Raw genomic sequence first — 6000 nt, forward strand, 5'->3', positions numbered from 1 at the left:
AGCTGTTGTTCTTGTGCCTGGCCCTCTGTTTCTTGAAACTCTTCTTTCTACCTCTCCTCTGTGTATTTTTCTGCATTTGGTTCTTGTGTTGTAAACGTGAGCAACCGGTTAAATGATGCTGAGGAATGTGAGAGTCTCATTATAGATGCTTACACCTAGGTTTTCATAAATTGGAATAATAACAATATCTGGCACATTTTGAGTCTTTACTGTAGGCCAGGAGGAAAGCCAGGTGTGTTAGGTCTGTATCTTAGGGCTTCTGAAACCTTTTCCATATCATGGTGCACAAAAAAGACTTATCCAGTACCCTTCAGTTAGAGGACTCCAGGCACCGCTGGCCATGACCAGCATATTAGTTTGCTAGGTAGGGCTGCTATAACAAATACGACAGACTGGGTGGCCTAAACGACAGAGATTTATTTTCTCACAATTCCGGAGGCTGAAAGTCTGAGATCAAAGTGTTGGCAGGATTGGTTTCTTCTTAGGCCTCCCATCCATCTTTTCCTCTCTGTGTCTTCACATGGGCTTCCTCTGTGTTTGTCCTAATTTCCTTATAAGGACACCACTCATACTGGATTAGGGCTCACCCCAGTGACCGCATTTTCACTTAGTTACCTCTTTAAAGGCACTACCTCCAAACAGTCATATTCTGAGGTACTGGGGGTTAGGACATCAACGTGAATTTGGTAGGGGGGACACAATTCAGCCAGTAACAACGACAGCTGGAGTGAGGCGGGAAGCAGTGTCTGGGACACACCTGTAACCCATTTGCAGCACAATCATATTTTACTTAATTCTCATGACATTCCTACGAGGTAATATTATTATGCCTGTTTTATGGATGAGAACACTGAGGCCCCAACAGATGAAGTCCGTTGCCTGAGTCACACAGTAAGTGGCAGAGCCAGAACTGGGGCACAGGGGTGGCTGCTTCCACCAGATGGGCTTAATACCATCAGCCTTTTGAAACTTTAAGCTGGGTTTCTCTTTACATATGATCTGCTTTATGTAATAGAACCTTTTAGACTAAAATTGAGGGTCTGTCTGAAATTTTAGCATACAATCATAAACTTTTTACATAGAACAATAATAGTAAAAGTTACAATCTTTCTACAGAAATGCAGTAACTACCATATTAATAATACTTAGGTCAGTATTTTACTACTATTCATTTAAAGCTTAATTGAAATTTACCAATTGGCTGTAAGTTACTACTAAAGCGAAAATGCTTTAATTAACCTGAACTTCTGTTTGAACTTTTTTTAAACTTCTGATTGAGGAGATTTTATATTTTGGGCAGATTTACTTTATTTCTTTTTTTTTTTTTTTTTTTGCGGTACGCTGGCCTCTCACTGTTGTGGCCTCTCCCGTTGCGGAGCACAGGCTCTGGACACGCAGGCTCAGCGGCTATGGCTCACGGGCCCAGCTGCTCCGCGGCATGTGGGATCTTCCCGGACCGGGGCACGGACCCATGTCCCCTGCATCGGCAGGCGGACTCTCAACCACTGCGCCACCAGGGAAGTCTGATTTACTTTATTTTTGTTACCCTTATAAGTACTCAGGTAAAATTTCATCCTCAGTTTCCAAAGTAAAATAAGCCTAAACTCTCAAGAATTGAAAGAAAACGCTTTGTCTTGTTTTTGTAAAGAGCAGGTTTGGAGGAATTACCTCTAAAAAAGAAAAAAAATCCCCCTTGCCTTTTGTAAACAGCAGGTATAAAGGAATGACCTCTAAAAGAAGCTGGAATGTCACTGCGATAGTTTATCTTGCTTTCAAATTCTTTACACATAATTAAGCAACAAACACTTAAGTTGACTGGACTATGTGCACATATCACCATTCTCACTGGAAATGTACCAGAGTAGGAAAGCTTTTAGGTAACAAGTTTAGGTAACATTAGCAAGAGATCTTAGCTTTTTCTTTTTTAATGTAAGTGAAAAATACTACTGTATCCCTTTCTACTACTATGTAGAAAGGGAAAAATTTGAGCAGAGCTCAGGGAACTTCCCCGGTTTTAAAACATAGATTTATTATTTATTTTGAATTAATATCCATAATATTCGATTTAAAATATGGATTTGAAGATTTTCCAAATGAATAGTTTGGCTCTTGGTTTTAGTTCATTTGTATTTTATCCTCGTTAGATGAAAAGTTAAACTGAAGTGTCCTTAGGCTAAATTAGGGATATAAACAAGAATGTTTACATTTTAAAAATCTACCTCTCATAGATAATTCTAGTATGATTAAGTGGCTTCTGAACAGATTTTCCTATAATCTTAATGTTTGAAGTATGAAAGTACTCTCATAACAAAAATATGGGAAAGTAAACAGATCTTGAACATATTTGTATTTTTAATCTTTGTCGCCTGTGTTATCTCGGAGTCTGTGCAATCATCACACTTTGACTTCTGGGGAAGGTATTTGAATAAAAAGCAGCATATAGAGGATAAAGTTGCAGGGAAGGGTAAGAAAGAATGAGAAACTGAAATTTTCGATTCTCTCTTATCAGCCAAGAAAGAAGGCTGGGAGTCATTCTTGATGGGCCCCTCCTCACCCCCACTCCCAATCCATCATCAAGTTATGTCAGTTTCATCTCAAACTATATTTTGAGTCCATCCACTTCTCAATCCCAACTGCTACACCATCACCATATCCTCTTGCCTGGACTCCTGCCAAGGCCTGCCTTTCTTCCCCTCCCCCACCCATTTCTCTGCTGGAAATGGTGATCTGTCTGGGCTTACCACTGTGCCCATAGCATCAAGCAGAGTGCCTTGCTAAGTGCGTGGATATCATGTTATTAAGGCAAACACGATCGTTATCTCTGCTCTGCTTACAATCCTGCAGTTTCGCACTGCACTCAGAATAAAATCCCCAACCCATCTTCCTCTTGGGTCCCTTCCCCATTCTCACTTCCAACCACACTGTCTTCCTGGCTGTTCCCCAAACATACCCAGCAACTTCCTGCCTTAGGCTTTAAGGCAGGCAGTTTCTCAGGCTTGAAAGGTTTCTGCCCCCTACTCTCTGTCTCACTAACGTCTGCACATCTGTCAGAATTCAGTTCAAGTGTTGCTTCCTCACCCTCTCATCCTCCCTGACCCTCTGATCTCAATCAAGCCACACTTTCATATCCGTCCACAGCACGCTACACTTTGGTCTCAGCTGATAATTATTTTTACATTAGGAGCTGTGTCTGCCTGGTTACACTGCAGCCATGGCTCCTGACCCAGGACCATGGCTGTGGTATTTGAACATGCTGACCTACAGGTGTAAAGTCATATATAGGGTGGCTTAGAACCGTCACCTGCAGTGCTAGGGATCTAGTTTCCGACTCCAGGCTCAGGAGATGAAAGGTTAGGAGGTGAAGTAAGGATGGCATTGCAGGAAGACAGAACATGATGTGGTTTAGAGGAAAGGGATCCTGTTTTAATGGCTCAGGTTTTTGACCTAGGCCACTGCTGGAGTGATTATTTGCAAAAACATTAGAATGTGATTCTTTTTTTTTTTTTTAAGAAGATGGGGGTAGGAGTTTAATTTATTTATTTTTGCTGTGTTGGGTCTTCGTTTCTGTGCGAGGGCTTCCTCTAGTTGTGGCAAGCGGGGGCCACTCTTTCATCGCAGTGCGCGGGCCTCTCACTATCGCGGCCTCTCCTGTTGTGGAGCACAGGCTCCAGATGTGCAGGCTCAATAGTTGTGGCTCACGGGCCTAGTTGCTCTGCGCCATGTGGGATCCTCTCAGACCAAGGCTCGAACCCGTGTCCCCTGCATTAGCAGGCAGACTCCCAACTACTGCGCCACCAGGGAAGCCCTAGAATGTGATTCTTTTAAAACTAACTTTTTGTGGAATTCCCTGTCAGTCCAGTGGTTAGGACTCGGCACTTCCACTGCCAAGGCCCCGGGTTCGATCCCTGGTCAGGGAACTAAGATCCCACAAGCTGTGCCGCATGACCAAAAAACCACAAACTGACTTTGCACGTATCAACCACTTATTTGACCCAATATGAATTAGCCAGTGTGTTTGTGCCAGTATTTTTAGTTTCATATACACATATAATGTGGATCATGACTCAAGATTCTAATTAAGAAGAGAAACACTTGTAGATAAATAATAATTTATTCTTTTAGTTTTATTAGAGGTCTTTTTTTTTTTTTTTTGAAGAAAATCTAAATAGAACTTGTTTTGGGCCTTCTGGACTATACATTTCTTAGAGTCACCAACATTGAATAATAGGATTTTAGAATCAAAATGGGTTGATGAGGTTGAGTAATTAAACTGCCTCCATTTAGATTTAAGACTGAAGCATGGTGGTTGGTGACTTTTCAAGGTTACCTAAGTTTGTATGAAGCAAAGCTGGCATCTGGCCAGATCTTCTAGATTACAAACCAATATATTCCCCATTGGTCTTTGCTCCACTGTGTATCTTTAATTAACATAAAGTGAAACTCCCAAGTCAGCCGCTTTTTAAGCATTGATGAAGTCATCATTGTTCTGTGATCTCTTTTAAAGACAAATTTTACCATCTGCCATTCAGAGAGCCACATAACCCTGCCTGGCTGAGACCACAAGTCACTGAGTCAAGGGCCCCTGCTGGGCCTCAGCTAATCCACTAAATCAGCGCAGCTGCTTATTTACCATCAGCTAATGAAAGGGAAATGGAGTGATTCTAAAAGCCTGGTAACCCATTCAGACTGGGCTTTAGAACCCTTCTTACACTATGTATTTAAATACAGGTGTGTCCGATATTTGGCAAATTGTTTTCAAGCCAAATAACTAGTCATACTCAACTAGTCATACTCAAGAGCTAGAATGGGTCCAACTGGGAGGCTGTCCTAGTTTCCTGAGCCTCACCTGGCTGAATTCAGGCCTCTCCTGGCAGAGAGCAGGCATTTCCCCTTCCCCGCCTGCTTCTCAGCTCAAGCTGGGAGCAGTATAAGTATACAGGTCTTGCTTGTTCTCAGAGGGTTTCCAGACAAAATGCAAAGTGAGAATAAAGAGAAGGGAAGAGCCATAGGGTAACCATTTTTTTTCTGTCCCTGGATCTCAAGGGGAGGACCCTCCCATTCATTCCTCTGTTTTGTTAGTGTTTATTATGTCACTTCCTCTAAACAAGAAACAGCTTCTACGATGCCAGCCTTTAATTTGTCACATTGGATCAACACTGGTGTAGTGGAGTCCAGATAGACCTGGGTTCCATACCAGCTCTGCCACTTGCTGTGTAACTTTGTTGCGGGTCACAGAACCTCTGTGACCCTCGGTTTCCTTTTCAGTAAAGTGGGACTCATGTGATCACTGAGATTAAGGTAATATTCATGGTAGATGCTTAACAAATGAGATTGATGTTTTATTAATATTAACTAGTTGAATGACCTTGGAAGAGTACCTTCACATTCAGCTGTTTCCTTATGGGGAATATGAGGAAGTTGATCCCAAAGGTCTCTCAAGCCCTTTTCAGCACTGACAGCTCTGTGGGTCCTTTCTCCAAGGCATTCTTGAATATTGGGGAACTAGCCTCTCACCCAAACACCCCTCTCATTTCCGCCGGTCTAGTACCCTCACGCCCAAGACGCTCTTGCCCGCTCACTCATGCCGCTGTGGAAGCTGCAGATTGCCGAGTTTCCAGGGCTCTAAATCCGTGCCGGTTGCCCGCAGCCCGGGTCTAGAGGCAGACTGGTTGCAGGGGAGGCGGACCCCGAGCTTGGATCCATCGTGGGGCGCCCGGGCCGTGGATCTCCTGGTAGGAGAGGTGAGGAGGACGCAGATGCTACCTACGGATCCAACAGCTTCTGCAAACTTCTTGCCCAATCCGAGCGCCCTCTCCGCCCAGTTCTCGGGGGGCGGCCGCGCAGTACGTACTGCGCAAGGGCGGGTGGCCTCGCCCTCCCGGGAAGCGCTAGCTTTCAGGCGCAGGCTCTGAGAAGAAGCCAGAGGCCGCGGGTGCGCAGTAGGGCTCCGGATGCCTCCGACCCGCTTCTCATTGGCCCCCACCAGGCGGGGCCCGGGTC

The sequence above is a fragment of the Orcinus orca genome, chromosome 12 (assembly GCF_937001465.1).
Source record: "Orcinus orca chromosome 12, mOrcOrc1.1, whole genome shotgun sequence".
NCBI classification, from domain to species: domain Eukaryota; kingdom Metazoa; phylum Chordata; class Mammalia; order Artiodactyla; family Delphinidae; genus Orcinus; species Orcinus orca.